General features: G+C 37.3%; 1 non-coding gene across 1 annotated transcript; it reads left to right on the forward strand.

The window, feature by feature from the left end:
• Positions 1-18,776: 18,776 nt before the first annotated feature.
• On the forward strand, positions 18,777-18,883 carry LOC113743957 (small nucleolar RNA R71). Its single transcript, XR_003461245.1, has one exon. It is a non-coding gene; the product is annotated as a small nucleolar RNA R71 (small nucleolar RNA).
• The last annotated feature ends 2,847 nt before the right edge of the window (positions 18,884-21,730 follow it).

Below are 21,730 nucleotides of genomic sequence, written 5' to 3' on the forward strand. Positions count from 1 at the left end.
GTGATAGTTTTACAAACGTCGAGAGAGCGCCAGCTTTCATTAAATTCAATAAATGTGAATTCGATTGAAAGAAATAGCCTTTCTAGGTTATACAATATCTAAGGAAGGAATTGTTATTGACTCAGCTAAAGTGGAAGCTGTTTAAGAGGAAAAAAATTTGGAGTTCTTAGAGTTAGCCGAATATTACCTTTGGTTTACCATGGATTTTTTCTAAGAGTGCAAGACTTGGCAAGTTATTTGAGATTCTAAATGTGAGGAGGAAATTTAAAAGTGAAAAGTGTTTAGCCGATACACCTGTGTTAGCCTTATCGAGCGGAGGAGGTAGTTTTGTGATTTATACAGATGCTTCAAAGGATGGTTTAGAATGTATATTAATAATCCATGATGAGGTGATTGTATATGCTTCTAGAAAGTTAAAATATCACGAGAGAAAGTATCCAACTCATGATTTGGGGTTAGTGGCTATAATATTTGTATTAAAGAAATGAAAATACCTATATGAGGTAGACATGAAGCCGATTAAGCTGCCATATGACTTGGAAGTTAAAATGCTTATTGGGAAAAATCAAGGTTTCATTGCTAGTGGGATGAATAGAAATTGTGAAGTATGGGTTGAAAAACGCAAGTTAGTGATTGACCTGATAGGCTTAACCATGAAGGGAATGATATTGTTCTAGGTGTGAATTTCGAGGGCGAAATTCTTTTTAAGCAGGGGAGGATGTGAGGACCTGAAAAATTTTCTTATTTTTATCAAATATTATTGGTTTATTTAAATATTTATTCACTCGTTTTCTTCGAATAATTTATTCCAACAATTTTAAGTCCATTCGTATCGAACAATGTCTCTCTTATATTTTTAAAACGTCCCATTAGCAAATTGAATTTTTTGAAAGTTCGTTTAAGTGAGGAATAACGAGTATACATGTTTCGATGCAATATTTTAGCCGAGAGTACAATTACCTTGGAGAATTAAGAATGATCAATAGTAGATTGAAAAAAATTAATTGAGGAAGTAGAGGTGAATGAGTTCTAATTAAGTTACCCCGTGTTCGCGTCAAAGGTTTTCGAAAATCACACTGCGCGGCAAATTGGAGACTTGAGGAATCAATGTGTGAGTACTCATGGTTATTTCTAAGATAACTATTTTTCTGATTAATTACCCTATTATTAGTTACTTCTATTATCGTTACAAGAATTTCTTTTAAGTTTCACTTTGTCGCGCGCGAATCAAAAATTGGCATAAATTGAACCGAAGCGGCCAAGTGAAGATTTAAGAAACTTGATTTAAACTGCTAAGAGTGAATAATTAGAATGCTTAAGGAAGTGCATTAGAGGTTTAGTGCACAAGTAAAATAAATCCGAAAGGAAAAGGGCACGAAACGCACACATACGCGTACTATTAGAGAGTTGACTTTTGTGCACAAAAGCCACCCACCTACCAAGCTTCTCCAAGAAGCTTCACCATCAGCAACCATCTCTTACTTTCTCTCCCAAGCTGGCCGAACTTCACCAAAGGAAGAAGAAGGAACCAAAACTCCATCTCATCTCACTCAATCTTGCACCTTTTCAACTCAAATTCACCGTACAAATTTAAAACAACTTGGAGATCATCTTGGACTAGGAAGAGAGCTTCATTCTCACGGTTTTCTTGGAGCTTCAAAGTGACCAAAATTTCTGAGTTACAACACCCAAGAGGTAGTGAATGATCTAACCTTCTAAACTTGATTTTTGTAAGTAAGATTGGACTTGGAAGCTTGTAGCTTCATGTGGGTAATTTTGGTTGGTTGAAAGTCATGTGAGTGGACTCTATGAAATCCCACAATGGACTTGTTGGACTGATATGATGATTTTGGGTATTGTTTATGTTGATTTCGTGTTAAACTAGTGGTCATAAGTTGAAAAAGTGGAAAGAAACTCAAAGGAAAACCAAAGAGAAGAAGGGCCGATTCTGCCCTGTTCTTGCCGCAAATTTAGTCCGAAATTTTTGTGATAAAATTGTCTTGATTTTGATATAGATATGTTATATAGGTTGTGTGGTTCACCAAAAATCACTTGATTTGGTTGGCTAAAGGTTGCATTTTCGAAAATTCTTCAAATCTGGAAAACGTGTACAGAGGTGCTCTGGTAGCGAACTTTAAATGATCATAACTCTTTGCTCCAATATCGAAATCGAGTGCCGTTTGTAGCATTTGAAACTAGACACTTCCAGTTTTCTAACGGTATCCCTTTGACTTGAGTGAACCATGCTAGCTTTTCAAAGTTACCTATTTTGTTTTGTTGCTGTGCTAGAGAGTCAATGAGGTGCATATCTTGATCAATGAGGAATTTTCAGCCAATTTTGAACTGCTATATCTTGGCGCTCAAAACTCCAATTTTAGTTCCACTTATTGTGTTTTAAACCTTGATTATAACTCTAATTGTGTTTCAAATTTGAGAGGCTAGTTCACATTCTGTGAATTTTGCCGAATTTCCAAAATTTGCCAAAAACCAACCCCAAATCTGTCTTGGGAGTCCAAATCAGCAACTTGAAGCCAAAATTTGAGTGTCCTCCATTTTGAATCATGGAAAAGTGCCTTCTAGGAATATTTAGTATTTTGGAAGTAATTTCCAACGGTACCAAGTTTTCGAATTTTGAACCTGTGGAGAGTGAGATATGATTTTTCAAAAAATGTACCTCAAATCTGGAATTTCTGAACTTAAAGGGAATTGAGTTTTTAGAAACTCTCCATTTCCCTTCGATATTGCTTGACCATTTTGACACTTGATTTTAAAGATGAAAATAAGTTTTTCTTGAATTATTAAACCCCACTTTTGAGTCTCAATTTACGAGTAATTAAGGCTCTCTTTCATGATATTTTCTTAGATTGTACAAGGGTACAATCTCTTTCTTGTTAATAAAGGGTTTAAAAGTGATAGTGTGTAACTGTAAATTATTTGCTCAGGCACTCAAGGAGACCTTCAAGAGAATCTCACAAGGGACGCCTAAATACATGATTGTGCACCACTTTTATTTTGACTAGGTGAGTGTCAAGTGCATAACTTAATGTATTTACTTGATCTATCTTACTCATATGCGTAAATGTTACTTGATGAGACGAGTATGTACTTTATCGCACTCGCTCTCCTTTATTCGAACTTTACTTGCATTAAACTTGATTTTTAAAGTCAATTGGAGTGAATTTCATCGGCAAAATATAATTGTTTTCGTGTGCATGTTGTGTTATCGTGCGTGTCATGCGTGTCGTGATGTCAAGTGGAGTGAACCTCCTCGATTTATGGGGATGCCCAATTCTCTTATCAAATCTTGCAACTCGAGCCAGCATGGGATTGGTCGAGAAGCTTGATGAACCAAGAGAATAACAAAACAAAACTTGATATTTTGAGATCTTGTTCGGCATATTCGGCGAGTATCGCCCTTTTCGTGCGTGTTTAGTTACAGATCCGAGAAGGTGGAATGATAGATGAAGGAAGTAATAAATGAAGTTTCTATGGACATAATATCTACTCGAATGACGGAGTGTCATTACGAGGGGGTATCGGATTCAGCCATGGCGAAGCAAGTGGAAATTAGCTCCTGAGAGCTCCTGTATCGTACTCAAGTGTGTTTAATTGTTAATTGTAAATTACTTGACTTTATCGCTTTATTTATGGTATAAATGTTTTTATTACTTGAACTATGTGCTTGCATGATTTTCTTGGCCTCACTGAGTATTGGCTCATCCCATTAGTTTGTTTTCCTTAAGAAAAATTGGAATGGAAGAAGTTAAGGAAATGCCGACTTGAGGCACTTTTGTATTAATGTTTTGATTGTAATCGACTATACACTTTTGGATGTTGTATATTTTGGGAAAAGTAATTGTAAGTTTGAAATTGTGATGTAAGATTGAATATTTATGTATGGAAATGACTTCGTACCTTTATTCTGATTTTCATTATTAGTATTAGACTTTAAGTTTGAATTAAAATTGTCTTGAGTTCTGGCGAGAGTTGGGCAGGCGTCCCGCGGATACCCTTGGGTTCGCCCTTGGGAGAAGTGGGGGCGTCATAGTGAGTTAAAAACTTCATTTCTTATTTAACTTGAAAATGACTATTATGTGATTATAATTTATTACATTTGTAGGATAGTGTATTTTGTAAAGTGGAGAAAATTATGTCTAAATTTTGTATATTTAATGAAATTTCTTATTTTTACTAGATTTTATAAAGTTAAGTGATAAATATGACCAATAATTGCAATAATCTTCTCATGATTATTCTTTTGAGGGACTAATTATTATCTTTATTTTGAAAAAAAAGGAGAGAAAAAAGAAAACAAAAAAGAGAGAGAATAAAATTTGTTCTACTCCAATGGTTCTTGTACTTAGTAACCAGGAGTTTTTATCTAAAAATATCGACTTTCACGTAAAACGGTACTTGAATTAAGAGTATGCAAAACAACTTGAGAATTTAAAGTGTTGAATAATTGGCAATTTTCATCTAAAAATGTCAATCGTCGCATCAAAAGGCACTTTCAGAACTTAAGTATATATTGTAGATATACTATATAAATAATTCCTCTTTAATTTTGAATAAAAATATGATCATGAGTTTAGGAAGCATTTTTATTGATCATATGACTTGCTTGATGGTGAAATTGGGTAAGAATGAGAAATTGAAGTGAACTAATTACAATTGTGGTATAATTGGCTCTCCTTTACTTGATATTATGAGTACTTGAACTTAATTGAATGATTGCATAATGGTTGTTTATCTTGTTTTAAGGAAATGAAGTTGAATTGTGCACATATGTTTATTTTCAAAATTTTGGATCATTGTTGGTTTGTATTTCTTATTGCTTGAGGACAAGTAATGGTTCAACTATAGGAGAATTTGATAAGTGCATATTTTAAGTGTGTTTTATTAATTAGTTTTGATTTGTTTTAACTACTTTTATATCTAATTAACTAAGTTTCTAGTGAAAATATGCGTTTGTAAAAATTATATTTCTATGGATTTTAATGGTGAAAATTTCATGTTTTTTAGGTTTAATGATTCAATCATCAAATGAATTGAGTTGAGAAAATAATTGGATGATTGATGATGATTAGAAGTGGTATAAAGAGAACATGAAGTGCAAAATACTCTAAGGATGAAATGCAAGTTTTCCAATTTTGACACCTTGTAGTATTTTAGCTATATCTTGAGTTACAAACATTGGATTGAGGTGATTCTTAAATCATTTTGAAACTAAGAGATAGATATATATTTGGTATGAGACATCAAAGTCTAATCGAATCTTTTTCATTGTCAAAAATTCGAAATACAGGAGTACATTTTCATGGTCGAAACTTGAAACAGAGTTCTGATCAGTTGAGGTGCTTTGGTCATGTTTCAGTCCATAGAGCTCCAAATTGGATGATTTTTGATACATTAGAAAGTTAACTCAAAGGACTATAACTTTCATGTTTTGTATAAGAGCTATTTCAGCCTCTATCATTGAGAAAATATCAGTTGAAATTGGATCAAAAATAGAGCAAGGATGAAATCTGTCCAGAATTGAGCAACCTACAAAAGACAATATGTGGGATACAATACACGACCTAAGGTCGCGTTTTCGAGGTCACGTATTCATTATTTTCAGCTGAAACTTGCTCTACAACTTGTTTTTTGTTCACACAATTTTTCAGATCAATTTCAGTAAGTAGTTTTGGTTGTATTCGACCAAGAAGAGGTAGAAAGTTGGAGAAACAACTCATAGAAGTTTCAAGAGTAAAAAATGACAATTAGAAACAACTCATTTGGCTCTTGAATCCTCTATAAATAGCAGCCTTTAGAGATCATTTTCACAACTTTGGAAGGCTAGAGAAACTCACCAAAAATGTAGTCTTCACTAAAATTTTCTTAGTTCATTAGTCAGATCAGTATAATATAGAATAGTTTAGGTAGTTATGTGTGTTATCCACTCTTGTGTATTGGTTAGATTAGGATGAAAATGGAGATGAAGAAAGCAGGGTTGAAACTCATGTAACAAGGGTTATCTCTTCTTCAACTCTTTATCTTTTGTATTGGAATCTTAAGTATGGTTAATATGTAAGTTTTGGATTTGTGTTTCAATACGTGTTTTTAAAGTTTACGCCTAGAGTTATGGATGAACTTGCTATATCTTACTAGTGATATTTACTTGGCTATTTGATAATATTATTTTGAACAAGTTATTTATCACTTTTGCTTTTCTAATCATGATTAAATGGCTATTAATTGTGATAATCTTAAGGGGTTAAATTTGCAATGAGAATTGAAATTTAATACTAGTTCAAGAAAATGATAAACTTAGAGAGTTCACTCACGAGAGCAGGGGTGCAGTTATATGACTTTAGTGATTTGTTTCATGTAATTTCATAGAAGAAATGGGTTTGTAGTTAATTTCATAACCACGAGAGTAGGTATGACTTAGTTACAAGTATAGTTGATTCACTACGAGAGTAGGTTTCACATACATTAGGAAATTACGCCATAACTAGCCAAGATAATAGCATTCACTTAACCGGTAATATCATTTGCATGAGTAGTAAGGAATTCCATACCTTTAGGAGTTTTCTATTGTATTTTTGTTACTTTTATAGTATAGATTTAATTTCTTGTACTTGTGATAGTCTAAATAATAAAGAAATTCAAAAAACATCGGTAATTGATAATCTTTCCTGTAGGATCGACACCTAAAACCCTTATACTCAATAAATAACTCGTATACTTGTGAAAAATCGCATGTGGGGTATTTAAAATTTTATAAATAAAAACTTGATTGTAGATGAGTTAATTGATATATGTATACCCCGCGCTCGTCACTCCTGTTCCTTTATTAAATTATTACTACTACAGTGTTTTCTTGATGAGCATCAAAATTGCTAATTGTTTTGTGACTCATCTTGTTAGGTATTTGACGTTTTTAGTTGTGGCTTGAGTCATCTTGAGTTTCTGATAGGACTTGGTAGTTATCATGGTATTCAATGAAAGCACTTCAAAGCAATTAGTGCAGCAGCTTGATATGATATCTTATCTCGACATTCCCGTTTTCCATGTTTGATTGTGACCTATTTTTCATTTGTTTTAACCAACAAAGTGACTGACTATCTAATATTCTAATTGATTGGTTGATTATTTTAATCTCTTTTCTCTTTTTTTTTGCTTCTAATATTCTAACATATTTTCTAGATTATACATTCCTTTGTCACCCTTGACATTTTCTAATTGTTCTTGCCTATCATCTTCTTTATTCATGCACGGATCTTGGATTTCTTGACAAATTTCCCTTATGTGTAATTCCACCAATTCTTGCAACTGTGTTTTTTGTGAAAATTGTATATCTGAAAATTTTCATTCGTAGTAAATTTTCTGATAATCATCTTCTAAAACAAGTGGCAGCCAATTTAAGCGGGTTCATTTTCTTCGAGTCTGTCATATGTGATTTGCCTTACTATCTAATGATTAATTTGGTCCCTCATTGAAAGATTTTTGCATTCCCAAAAATAATTCTCAAAAGATATCAATGGTCTGACTCGATGTTCATTCAGTATGATATGATGTTGTGCTGGATGAAATATGCCATAAATAAATTCTGGCCTTTTACTAAATATTGTTGGTTCTACATATCTGCATTAATTGATCTTGACTCAATAAAAACTTTACTGCATATGCTAATTTTCTACCAAACTAATCTGTCTAATTTGGATCGAAAAAAAATTAGTGAATGAACAAATCCATAGTGTAGAAGCTTTTCAGAAGTGAGAATCATGGTTTGTTCTTCTATGTTCAGTACCTAGTATTTACAAAATTCTGCCATCTTTTACTACTTAATTTTTCTCATTAGCTTCATTCTTAATTTTTCTCATTAACTTCATTATAAAATTTTATTATTACTTCACAATCAGTTCTAACTGTAAATATCAAGGACTTTGTGGTGGTTAGACTATAATATAGAAGGAAATAATTTTCAGGTGGTTAGACTGTAATATAGGAATTAATTTATGTGTTAGTAGAAGTGCTCAAAATTATTTAGATGGAAATATTGTAGAAAGTAATTAGCAAAAAAAATTAGAATTTTGTTACTATTGTAAAACAATATTTAAAAATTTAAATTATTAAACGGTAAATGTAGAAAGTTAGAGGAAGAAAAAAATTGCTAATAAGAAAAATAAAAAACCTTTCACCTTTACTGTATCCTGAATCTTCCCAAAAGAAAGAAATTTTTCAAGAAAAAATACCTCTTAGTCTTGAGGAAAAAGAAAAAAAAAATAAAACATTGGCACCACTGACAGGTTGTCGAAACCTGTACAATAATAAAATTAAACCTAGTTGCCAGTTAAAGTAGCCAAAACCCAATTCCAAGTACTGGAGCAGGGACTCTAGGTGTGCAATGGGTTACTTGATTCACCCTGTTCCCAAAGAGTTTGCTTGACCCGATATACTCGAACGGGATGGCTTTTTTCGCAAATAATTATGAATTTGTAGACAGGCAAGTAGGGTCGTATTCTCAGGAACTGGAGATATTTGTCTCTTAAGAAATCCAAAATAACACAGGGGTGTTTTTGAATAAGGGATGTCAATTAAAACAATTCAACTAAAAATATAAAAATAAATAACTAGCTAGAAATTAAACGACAATTCACTAAACTGAGAGTAACAATAATTAAAAGTCCAAAACAATTAAAACAAGAAACCAATTAAAAAATAAAATAAAATATCCAACTGAAAATCAAATGACTATTCACTAAAATCAAGGTAATAATAATTAAAGGTCTAACCAAGAGATAATTCCAGCAATGGTTCACCTAATTGATCATCGATGCACATGCAATTCCAATTATGTATTAGTAAATAGATTATAACTGCCAAACAAGCGATGACAGTCAACCCCTCCTTACTGTATCGGTGATTAAGGTACGCCCGTTAACCACTACTTTAGTTGAGAAATAATCCTAAGTATGCCCATAAGATTTAATTCCCCAACTGCCTTATATGTTAGAGGAGCCCTATTCTAACCAAATAACGCACTATTAAGATTATTTCAGATTAGCCCGCGTATCCCTCTGACACGAATCTAATCGTGCCAGTTGTCACTATTTTAAGGCGATTAAACAATTACAGATTTAATGCCCTAATTGACAATAGATTATCAAGTTAACTAATTATCCGGATCCAAAACAATCAATTAATTAAATAATCATGAACACTACAATCAAGGGATATGCGAATACCAATAAATAAAAAAAAAGATAAAATTAAATCGATCTCACAAGTTTTAGGCGAACCAAAGCCTCCGTTGCTCCTTGACTAGAGTGAAGAAATTAGTTCATATTTGACGCTAAAAATCCATACAAAATTGCAGAGAAAGTCGCGGCCATCAATTGGAAAATGGGTAAACTTAATTCGATGGAACACTGGCTAGAATGAAAAGCTACAGGAAGTACTTGATTGTTTTTGCTTCTCCTAACATATGGCGGAAAAGAAACTACTAACGAGAAGCAAAGAAAGGAAAAGTCCAAACTACGCTAAAGGACGAAAAACTCCAAAGTAATAAGATAGTCCTAATCCTCTGCCATTTTCTATTTTGTATCTGGTAGTCTTCCTGTTGCACTGTGCGGCGGCTTCCCAATCAATTCCAGCCCATGTGTCCGCTACCCTCCTCCCTAAATTACCAAAATGGGCACAAGTCTTCCCTTTCAAAAATGCCCCTGGGACAAACTCTATCATCTGGATTCCTTTTCTGCCAAATTAGCACCTGTTATTATATTTTCGTTCTACTCCCTGAAATAAATGTAAAATACTAAAAGTAAGTAGAATCCAGCAATTAATCCACATCAAGTCAGGTAATAGGAAAAATTACTAATAAAATAAATGATAAAATTGCAACATATCAATTCTCCCCACACCTAAACCATGCTTGTCCTCAAGCATAAGAACGGTAAACAAATACCAAAATTTGCCAATGGTCATTGCTCTATCTACCATATTGCTAAGATACCAAGAAAAATCATATATCAAGTACTAGTGATTAAAATCCGAGAAGCATTCCCCCAGTTAGTCTCTAAACCACAAACTTCTTCAATTCCAAATTAACTAATCTAAGAAAAAGGAATGGCGCACAACATTTATCAGCAAATGGTCCAAATATTAACCAAAATCTCCATATTAAGTCCATAAATCGGCAAGCTGACTTCTAACACACACTAACACAACCTGCATTTTTTTCATGTTTTCTATTATTTATTCTTTCCTTTTTCTTTTCATTTTTCATTTTTTAAATAATAATAGCACAAAAGACTTAGTTTCTAGCCATTGGAGCCTTTTAAAGTGAACTCCAATATTTTTAGATAAAGGAGCCCGGTTACTCAGCTCCTATCGCTATACGACCACGCACTCATAGAAAGTACTATTTTTTTACGCGAGAATCGATACTTTTAGGTGCAAATCCCCGGTTACTCAGTAGTAACTAATAGCAGAGTACAGTCAAGCTTATTCACAGCCAAATAACGCAAAAACGCAAAATAACAACAATATAAAAAATAAAAATAGGAGCAGCTCGCCTCATTATTGCCAAACATGGAGAACTAGAGTCAATATTGGACCAATTCACATTAAAATGCCAACAGTCATTCCCTATGTCTAGAAAAACTAACAAAGAAATCAAAAGATTTAAGCAATCACTGATATTCACCAAAGAGATATTTTTGGATTGAACCACATTAACTCGATATACTTTTATTTTAAAAACTTGGCAAAAGTAGAATTAGAGTCAATATCCCAACATCAAATCATGGTATTCACATGAGAGCTAAGCACCAAAAAGAAAGAAAGAAAATGAACGAAAGATAGACAAATAACAAACTAGAAATAAAACTAAAAACTAAAAAGCAAAAAAAAAACACTAGCACCCCATTAGATCCCCCCCATACCTATAGGACACATTCCCCCCAATGTGACAAATAAATAGCAAAAGTGGGAGAAAGGGCAACCAAACTTCCCTGAAGTCGGGTCAAAGTGGTAGGCGAGATGGAAATGGAGGAGCGAAGCCCGTATGAAGCAGAAATTGTGCCAAATTCTGCGCCATGCCCGCTACATTGGCGTCGATGTTGAGCATCCGAGCCTTCAAATTCTGAACCTGCTCCCGGAGTTGCTGCCATTCAGTAGTCCTAGTTGGTGGAGGTGGCGCAGAAAAGGAGGGCCCATCAGTGTCCTTGGCCGACCCAGGAAATGAAGAGGGCCCCGCCTGTGTCAAAGGGTGCGTACCCGGAGCTCGAACTGGTTCCGGAGGGGTAAATTGGTAGATCCCATCGGGCAGGCACTCGACAACTCCCATCTTCTCTAAGCAGTCCACATCCAGGAGCTCCATCTCAAATGCCAAATGTAGGTCGTGGTCCTTCAGATTAAGCACTCCCAACTGTGTCGCCAAATGGGTGATATAGGACCCAAGGATCAGGGGTTTGTTCTTTTTGGCCAAAACAGTCTTGAACTATGCTATCAACCAACACCCCAAGTTGACCTTGATATTATTCTTCATACCCCAGATGAAGAAGAACTCGGTCGAGAGAGAATACCGGAGCTATCCTTGCGACTTGAGTAGTTGTAGGCTAAGGATCGTTGAATGTATCGAGCACTAGGGTCCTTAAGAAAGGAGCTCCTAGATCTAGAAGGGTCATAGCGGTGCCGATCGGTGGACATGTCCTCCCACACATCGTGGTAGCGGGAAAGAAATGGTACTACGTAATCACAGGCACTCTCAGCATACTTCCTAGTTTCAGCATACTCTCGAGTAATGAATCCGAACGCCAGATTAAACTGGTAATAGAGAAATTGAACTCCCGACCCATTAGACGGAAACAAATGACATTGGGTGTCTCAACGGTATACCTCGTAGGCAATTAGGCAACTCAAATTCAAAGGTGGAGTAAAACTCCCGAATCAGCTCGACAAAGGCGGGGCAGAATATATCAAGATACGGGTGCCCCCCGATGGCTATAAACATCTGCTCAACCTCCTCTCGTATGCCTAGGGCAATCATAGCCAGTTTGTCACAAGATTTACAGGATATTTTACCCCTCTCACAGACCTTAACGTATCGCTGCTGGTCGGCAGATCTAGTGAAGGTCAAATGTCCTTCAAAGTGAGCGGGGGTATTTACCTGAGCACCTCTACCCCTATCCAAGCGGGTTCGAACACTAGAAGAGGAGGGTAGGTTGGTAGGTGTATTCACAAGAATAGAGGCTTGTGGTGGGGGTTGAGACTGAGAGATCTAGACCTAGAGGATGATTTTGGTCTCACCATAGTCGCGATCGTGAATATAACAAACAGAGGAACCCCAGGTCAGAACCCCAGGTAGTAGTCCAAGAAATAGTTGTGCCTGTAAATGGGATAACGAGGTGCACAATCTATCGGGCCAAAAGCGCAGACAATGCCCCTTACTTCAAAGCCAAAAGCAATAATTTGAAACCAACAACCTGATTGTCCCAAACAAATCAACTGAAAACTACCAACCTTAACAAGTAAATCAGGCGGCACAGGTTTCCCAAGTCAACAAGCAATTCAGAGATAACTCAACCAAAATCTCAGTAGAAACCTCAATTAAAGACACTCAACTTGAATAAGCCAAGCAAGTGTCAAAGAAACTCCCCAATTCAACAAGCAATCACAGTATTTCAGCTCACCCAAAAACTCAACAATTCCACCCAAAAGTTGAACAAAGGCCCCCAGCACTGACCCGTAGCAAGAGCCCCCAAAAATACCCCAAAACCCACAAGAGTAATTCAGAAATTTAAGGACATCAATCCCAACCCATTAGCAGGCAACCATCTATCCAATCGAATGAAGTTGACAAATGATAGGCAAAATATCATCACCAGTACCACTGGTGCATTAAACGATTGAAGGAATGCTACAAAGAGTCAACACCAAACTATGGAGAAATCACACACATGATACTACCAACTTGGGTTCGAAAGACAAATACCTCTACCGCTCTCCTACTGAAGAAGTTGGAGCGTGGTGCATGAAGATGCGGTGTGGGCAGCAGCGTCGAGGGGGAGAGAGGACGCGCGAGGTGGAGGCGATGTCGACCAAGGGGCGACGCTGGTTGCGGACGGTGAAAGGCAGTGGCGACAGGCGGGCGACGGCGCTAATCTGGTGAGGGGGGCAGCGGTCAAAGGTGGAAAGAGGGTTTCCGAGGGAGAGGGGGTGGCGCTGCTGGAGGCGCGAGGCGGAGTGTGCTGTTGAGGCGCGTGATAGTGGTGATGGGTCGCAGCGTGCAGCAGCTGTGTGCGCAGGTGGAAGGTGACGGAAGAAGGTAGCGGAGAGAGAGAGAGAGAAAGAGAGAGTGGAGGCGAGCTGGAGCTGTAAGGGAGGCGTGCGTGAGCTGCGGTAGATGCGGCGGATCGAGGTGGAGCAACGGCGGTGAGCGAGGTTCGGGCGACAAAGAGGAGAGCAAGGGAGAAGAAAGGAGAAGAAGGAAAAAAGAAAGAAAAAGAAAGAAAAGAAAGAAAAAGAAAAAGGGAAAAAGAAAAGAAAATAGGTTTTTTTTTTCTCTTTTAATTTTAAAATTTTGAAATTTGAAAATCCCACCCACGGTCAAGAAAGAAAATTTTTTTTATTGTTATTTATTTTTTTATTAATTATTATTATATATTTTAAAAAACATTTTTGCTATATTATTATTAAGAAAACTTATTTTTGAAAGTACAAATTAGAGACTAACAGGTAATCGAAAATTTTTCCTAAGGTTTGAATACTTACCTTTCTCGCGAACGTGATGTGGGCACGTCAAGAGGGCAAGAACCCTTCTGACCATGAGCTCTCTGTACGACATGACGCGGGCTCGTCCAAAGGGCAAGAACCTTTCTGACTGTGAGCTTTTTCTATGACTTGATGCGGGCGCGTCAAAACAGAAAGACATCTACAAATCATCAAAAATGAAAATTGAAGTCAGAAATCTATCAAACTCAAGGAAAATATATTCAAACTATCAAACAAAACTAAAAGAGATTGGGCTGCCTCCCAATGAGCGTCTTTCTTTAATGTTTTCGACCAAACATGGTAAAGTATCACTGATTAGGACACGGTGGTGCATCTAGATGTATCGTCTCTATTTCTCTACCTGGAAAACCTTCATAATAATGTTTGAGACGGTGTCCATTTACCACAAACTTGTTGTCTGTCTTAACACTCTGGATTTCAACTGCACCGTAGGGAAAAACATGCGTCACAATGAAAGGGCCAATCCAACGGGAACGTAACTTACCTAGAAAGTGTTTAAGCTTGAATTGGTACAGGAGGACCTTCTGGCCAACTTCAAAGGTTTTCCTTAAAATTTGTTGATCATGAAATACCCGACTCCTCTCCTTGTAAATTAGTGAATTCTCATAGGCTTCATTTCGGATCTCCTCTAATTCCTGCAAGTCCAACTTTCAGTGGGCACCGGCTTCCTCTAGGTTCATGTTACACTGCTTTATTACCTAAAAAGCCTGGTGCTTGAACTCGACTGGAAGGTGACACAGCTTTCCAAATACCAGTCTATAGGGTGACATCCCTATGGGAGTCTTGTATGTTGTTCGGTAGGCCCAGAGTGCATCTTCCAATCTTTGACTCCAGTCCTTCCTATCGGGCTACACTATTTTCTCCAAGATGGATTTAATTTCCCGATTCGATACCTCCGCTTGACCATTAGTCTGTGGGTGGTTCGACGCCGAGACCCTGTGAAGTACACCGTACCTGCGAAATAGCGCGGCTATGGTCTTATTGCAGAAATGCATTCCCCTGTCACTAACAATGGCCCTTGGCATCCCAAAACGCACAAAAATATTAGACCTGATAAAATCTGCAACCACTTTCGAATCATTAGTCCAGGTGACCTTAGCCTCCACCCATTTAGACACATAATTGACTGCCAACAATATATATATATAAACCCAAATGAAGTAGAATAAGGTCCCATGAAATCTATACGCCAGACATCAAAAATTTCGACAAAAATCAACGGGATTTGGGGCATATGATCTCTACAGGCTATATTACCTACCCTTTGGCAACGATCATAAGACTTACAAAATACATATGCATCTTTAAACAAAGAAAGCCAATAAAATCCACTTTCTAACACCTTATGAGCAGTTCTTTTGGGTCCAAAATGACCACGATAGGCAAAAGTATGACAAAAAGTTAAAATCTATTGAAATTCAGCCTCACTTACACATCTCCTCATCACTTGATCTGCAAATCTCTTCCACAAGTATGGGTCATTCCAGATAAAATACTTGGCGTCGCTTTTCAATTTATCCCTCTTTGATTTTGGCCAACCTGCAGGAAAATTATCCGTTACTAGATAATTGACTAAATCAGCATACCAAGGCAATTGAGAATTTAAAGAAAATAAATGCTCTTCAGGGAATGCATACTTCAATGATTCGTTCCCCTCTCCCACTGGTTTGTGACTCAAATGGTCGGCTACTAGATTCTCTGAGCCCCTTTTATTTCTTATCTCCAAGTCAAATTCCTGTAGGAGCAATATCCACCTGATAAGCCTCGATTTTGCATTTTTGTTGGTCATTAGGTACCTTAATGCTGCATGATCAGAAAATACAATTACTTTAACACCTAACAAATATGACCTGAATTTTTCTAAAACAAAAATAACTGCAAGAAACTCCTTCTCAGTAGTGGAGTAATTCAATTGGGCCCCATTCAAAACTCGAGATGCATAGTAGATGACGTGAGCTGCTTTTCCTACTCTTTGCCCCAATACAACCCCTACAGCATGATCACTGGCATCGCACATGATCTCGAATGGCAAACTCCAGTCAGGGGGCTGGATGATCGGGGGTAAGGTCAATAGCTCTTTCAATTTGTCGAAAACTCTCTCACACTTGTCATCGAACTCGAAAGTTATATCCTTTTGTAAAAGCTGGAATAACGGGGCTCCAATTTTTTAAAAATCCTTGATGAACCTTCGATAAAAACCTGTATGTTCAAGAAAAGATCGCACCTCCTGCACACTCGCGGGGTAAGGTAAAGCAGATATAATATCTATTTTTGCCCTGTCAACCTCGATGCCCTTATAAGATACAATATAACCCATGACTATCCCGTGCTCAACTATAAAATGACATTTTTTTCCAATTAAGCACGAGATTAGTCTTTATACACCTTAATAAGATCAATCTCAGGTTATCTAGACGTGTATCAAAACTATCACCATACACACTGAAATCGTCCATGAAAACTTCAATTATTTTTTTAACATATTCAGAAAAGATACTTACCATACATCTTTGGAAGGTTGCAGGTGCGTTGCACAACCCGAAGGGCATCCGTCTATAAGCAAAGATTCCGAACGGGCACGTGAAGGTCGTCTTCTCTTGGTCCTATGGTGCAGTTGCTATTTAAAAGTATTCTGAAAATCCATTCAAAAAGCAATAGTAATCCCTACAAGCTAGATGTTCAACCATTTGGTCAATGAAAGGGAGGGGAAAATAGTTCTTTTTTGTTATGGCGTTCGACCTACGGTAGTCAATACACTGTCTCCATCCAGTGGGTTTGCGCACTGACACGAACTCACCCGTTTGATTGGCCTCCACTGTCACTCCTACCTTCTTTGGGACTATCTGGACCGAGCTCACCCAAGGGCTGTTTGATATTGCAAAGATGATCCCCACATCTAGCAGTTTCAAAATTTCTTTCTTTACCACTTTCATCATAAGGGGGTCAAGTCTCCTTTGTTTGGCATCCTCATCCAACTTAATCCGGTGCATACAAATGGACGGACTTATCCCATTAATGTTTGCGATGGTCCAATCTAGTGCATCTTTATGCTCCCTTAGAACCCGGATTAACTTCTCCTCTTGGGTGTCTGATAGTGCAGCTGAGATAATCACCGGGAGTGTTTCGTTGTCACCCAGATATGCATATTTTAAGTGTTTCGGCAGGGGTTTTAACTCCAATACAGGTGCCTGCACCACAGATGGTAATACCCTTTGGTGAGATTCGGGAATGAAAATAGGTGAAACTTCATACCTTTTCGTTGTGGTTGGCAACGAGTGTAGTGCCCCTATTGTGCATTTCAAATCTTCACTCCACTCCACATCAGAAGTTGTCTCCAACTCGAGGTGCTTGGTTAAAACAACCTCCAACTCATCCCTGCCAACAGTTTCAAACACTTCCTGCACCGCAGGGTCAATAGCACTCACAGAGAAAATAGAGCTAAAGTTGGAGTTTGAGGGGTATTTCATAGTATCAAAAATATTAAAATGCACAATTTTCCCATCAAACTCTATGGACAAGATACTTTTATTAACATCAATTTTTGTCTGTGCTGTGATCAGAAAGAGTCTACCTAATAGCAAAGGTGAAGGATCGGGGGAGTGCTCGTCATCCATTTCAAGTACATAAAAGTCAGCTGGGAATACTAAATCATTAATTTTAACCAACACGTCTTCAACTAATCCATCAGGATATGCATTAGTTTGGTCAGCTAATTGGATAATTATTCCAGTTCTTTTAATGGACCCAGGTTTAGGAAAGTATAGATAGATTTTGGCATAACGTTAATGGATGCCCCTAAGTCTAACATGGCCTTCCTAATCAAAGTATTTCCTATCCTACAAGGGATAGTGAACATACCTGGGTCCCCGCACTTCGGTGGGAGTTTCCTTTGCAGGATCGCTGACACATTCTCCCCAACAATGACTATTTCATCTCCTCTCAGCCTCCTTCGATTAACGCACAAGTCCCTCAAAAACTTTGCGTACTTCGGCACCTGTTTGATTGCGTCTAACAGAGGGATATTGATCTCTATCTTGCAGAACACCTCCAGGATCTCCTTCTCCTGATCCTATTTCTTCGATTTCTCCAATCTGCTAGGAAAGGGAGGCGAGTTAGTTTTAACTAGAATGACTAGGTCCGGGAGTACCTTTGGATCCGTGCCATTGCTGTCCTCCATCTCAAACTCATTTTCGATTTTTTCCTCATCCTTGTCCTTAAGGATCACAGGTTCAGGTCCCTGAATTTCCTTCCCGCTCCTTAAGGTCATCGCGCTTACATTCTTCGGGTTCAATTCAGGTTGAGACAACAATTTACCTTGAACTTGGGACTTCAAACGGTTGATTGTTGTGGCCATTTGATTTCTTATGTTCTGCATTTTGGAGTCCGTCTTTTGTTGATGTTGCGTAGTGATAGCTATCAGTTGTTTCATCATCTCCTCCAAAGATGGACTGGAACTCGGTGGCGGGGGTGGTCGGGGTTGGTACTGCTGCTGGTACCCTTGTTTCCTATTTGGTGCAAAGTTCGATTGCATATTTCCTCTATAACTGAAGTTAGGGTGATCTCTCCGGCCCGGGTTATATGTGTTCGAGTACGGGTCATAGGCCTTTTTTGGCGCGAGCGCGTGACCAGCCATATTTACGTGCTCTGCACTGTCTTCCTGAATCATTGGGCACATGTCTGTAGAATGACCCATACCAGGACAAATCCCAAGCACCTTGGCCTGTGAGGCACTACCTACAGCTAATTGTCGCATGAAGCACGTCAATTCAGAAATTTACTGCTGGATGGAGGATGTTTCTACCTCACTCACCCTACGTGTTGAGACATCCTCCCTTGTACCAAACTGCTGCGAATTCTCAGCCATTCCTTCAATTAGCTCCCATGCTGCTCGAGGGGTCTTATTCACCAGTGCTCCTTCACTTGCAGCATCAATTATGCTCCTGTCCCTGAAAAGTAGGACTTCATAAAAATACTGTATGAGCAACTGCTCACTTATTTGGTACTAGGGACACTTGATGCACAACTTCTTGAATCGCTCCCAGTACTCATAAAGCGACTCTTCTGGGTGCTGTTTGATACCACAGATCTCCTTTCTTAGACTTGCAACTCGAGACGCGGGAAAATACTTGTCTAAGAATTTTTTCTTCAACTGGTCCCATGTGGTGATACTACCTGGTGGTAGGTAGAATAGCCAGTCTTTTGCAGAATCCTTCAAGGAGAAGGAGAATGCCCTCATTTTGATCTGTTCTTCTGTGATTCTCGGGGGTTTCATGCTGTTGCACACGACATTAAACTCCTGCAAATGCTTGTAAGGCTCCTCACCTGGTAACCCATGAAAAGATGGCAAAAGATGAATTAGCCTAGATTTTAATTCAAATGGAGTGTTATCACTCAAACTCGGAAAAGTAATGCATAAAGGTTGTTGAGTTAAATCAAGGGCAGCCAACTCCCTTAATGTTAGTGCATTAGCCATGGTGACTTCCTCCTAGTCAGAGTTACTCAAAGTGTCACCAAACGAATCTGTTGGTTCAACTTCTGACTCAAGTCTCTGAGATACAGCACTGGAGTGCTTCTCTCTGAACTGTCTGGTCTCTCTTCTTGTTCTACGTGCAGTCTTCTCTACTTTGGAGTCGAAAATTAACTCAGTTGTACGAGAAGAACGAGACATACACTTGAAAAGTACCAGAAAGTTAGAACAAAAATGAATTTAAAATAGAAACAAATAATAACACCATTCCCCGGCAACGGCGTCAAAAAAATTGACAGGTTGTCGAAACCTGTACAATAATAAAATTAAACCTAATTGCCAGTTAAAATAGCCAAAACCCAATTCCAAATACTGGAGCAGTGACTCTAGGTGTGCAATGGGTTACTTGATTCACCCTGTTCCCAAAGAGTTTGCTTGATCCGATATACCCGAATGAAATAGCTTTTTTCACAAATAATTATGAATTTGTAGACAGGGCAAGACAAGTAGGGTCGTATTCTCAGGGACTGGGGATATTTGTCTTTTAAGAAATCCAAAATAATATAGGGGTGTTTTTGAATAAGGGATGTCAATTAAACAATTCAACTAAAAATATAAAAATAAATAACTAGCTAAAAATTAAACGACAATTCACTAAACTGAGAGTAACAATAATTAAAAGTCCAAAACAATTAAAACAAGAAACCAATTAAAAATAAAATAAAATATCCAACTGAAAATCAAATGGCTATTCACTAAAATTAAGATAATAATAATTAAAGGTCTAGCCAAGAGATAACTTCAGCAATGGTTCACCTAATTGATCATCGATGCACATGCAATTCCAATTATGTATTAGTAAATGGATTATAACTGCCAAACAAGCGATGACAGTCAACCCCTCCTTACTGTATCGGTGATTAAGGTACGCCTGTTAACCACTACTCTAGTTGAGAAATAATCTTAGGTATGCCCATAAGATTTAATTCCCCAACTGCCTTATACGTTAGAGGAGCCCTATTCTAACCAAATAACGCACTATCAAGATTATTTCAGATTAGCCCGCGTATCCCTCTGACACGAATCTAATCGTGCCAGTTGTCACTATTTTAAGGCGATTAAACAATTACAGATTTAATGCCCTAATTGACAATAGATTATCAAGTTAACTAATTATCCGGATCCAAGACAATCAATTAATTAAATAATCATGAACACTACAATCAAGGGATATGCGAATACCAATAAATAAATAAAAAGATAAAATTAAATCGATCTCACAAGTTTTAGGCGAACCAAAGCCTCCGTTGCTCCTTGACTAGAGTGAAGAAATTAGTTCATATTTGACGCTAAAAATCCATACAAAATTGCAGAGAAAGTCGCGGCCATCAATTGGAAAATAGGTAAACTTAATTCGATGGAACACTGGCTAGAATGAAAAGCTACAGGAAGTACTTGATTGTTTTTGCTTCTCCTAACATACGGCGGAAAAGAAACTACTAACAAGAGGCAAAGAAAGGAAAAGTCCAAACTACGCTAAAGGACGAAAAACTCCAAAGTAATAAGATAGTCCTAATCCTCTGCCATTTTCTATTTTGTATCTGGTAGTTTTCCTGTTGCACTGTGCGGCGGCTTCCCAATCAATTCCAGCCCATGTGTCCGCTACCCTCCTCCCCAAATTACCAAAATGGGCACAAGTTTGCCCTTCCAAAAATGTTCCTAGGACAAGTTCTATCATCCGAACTCCTTTTCTGCCAAATTAGCACCTGTTATTATATTTTCGTTCTACTCCCTGAAATAAATGCAATATACTAAAAGTGAGAAGAATCCAGCAATTAAACTACATCAAGTCAAGTAATAAGGGAAATTATTTATAAAATAAATGGTAAAATTGCAACCTATCAACCACTTCCTGAAGAAGTTCAAAAATGATCATCACAAAGATTCAACACAGTGAGATTGACATAATGATCACTATTCAAGAATTCTTTTAGGATATCCCAAAATTTAAATTTTATCCAACCGATATGTTATTCATTTGGGATACATACTATGGATTTCAAACTGCCTGTCCTAGAGTCAATCATCTTTGCAAAATACTTTCTTTAGAAAGACAAAAAAGCAAGTGCCATTTGGCATTTAGCATTTGTAGGGTAACTATTTATTTGGACATTCATTAACCATTAGTGTTACACATAAAAGAACAAACCGTGATTTTAACTCCTCAAAAGCTTCTAGACTATAAATTTGTTCATTCACCTTTTTTCTCCGATCTAGATCAGACAGACCAGTTTGGTAGAAAATTAGCATATGTAGTAAATTCTTTAGTTATCCAAGATTAATGCAGATATGTAGAAGCCACAGTATTTAACAAAGGGCCAGAATTTATTTAAGGCATATGTCAACCAGTACTGCATCATATCATATTAGATGAACATCGAGTTAGACCAATAATATCTTTTGAGAATTATTCTTGGGAAT

Source organism: Coffea arabica, chromosome 1c (assembly GCF_036785885.1).
Source record: "Coffea arabica cultivar ET-39 chromosome 1c, Coffea Arabica ET-39 HiFi, whole genome shotgun sequence".
Classification (NCBI taxonomy): domain Eukaryota; kingdom Viridiplantae; phylum Streptophyta; class Magnoliopsida; order Gentianales; family Rubiaceae; genus Coffea; species Coffea arabica.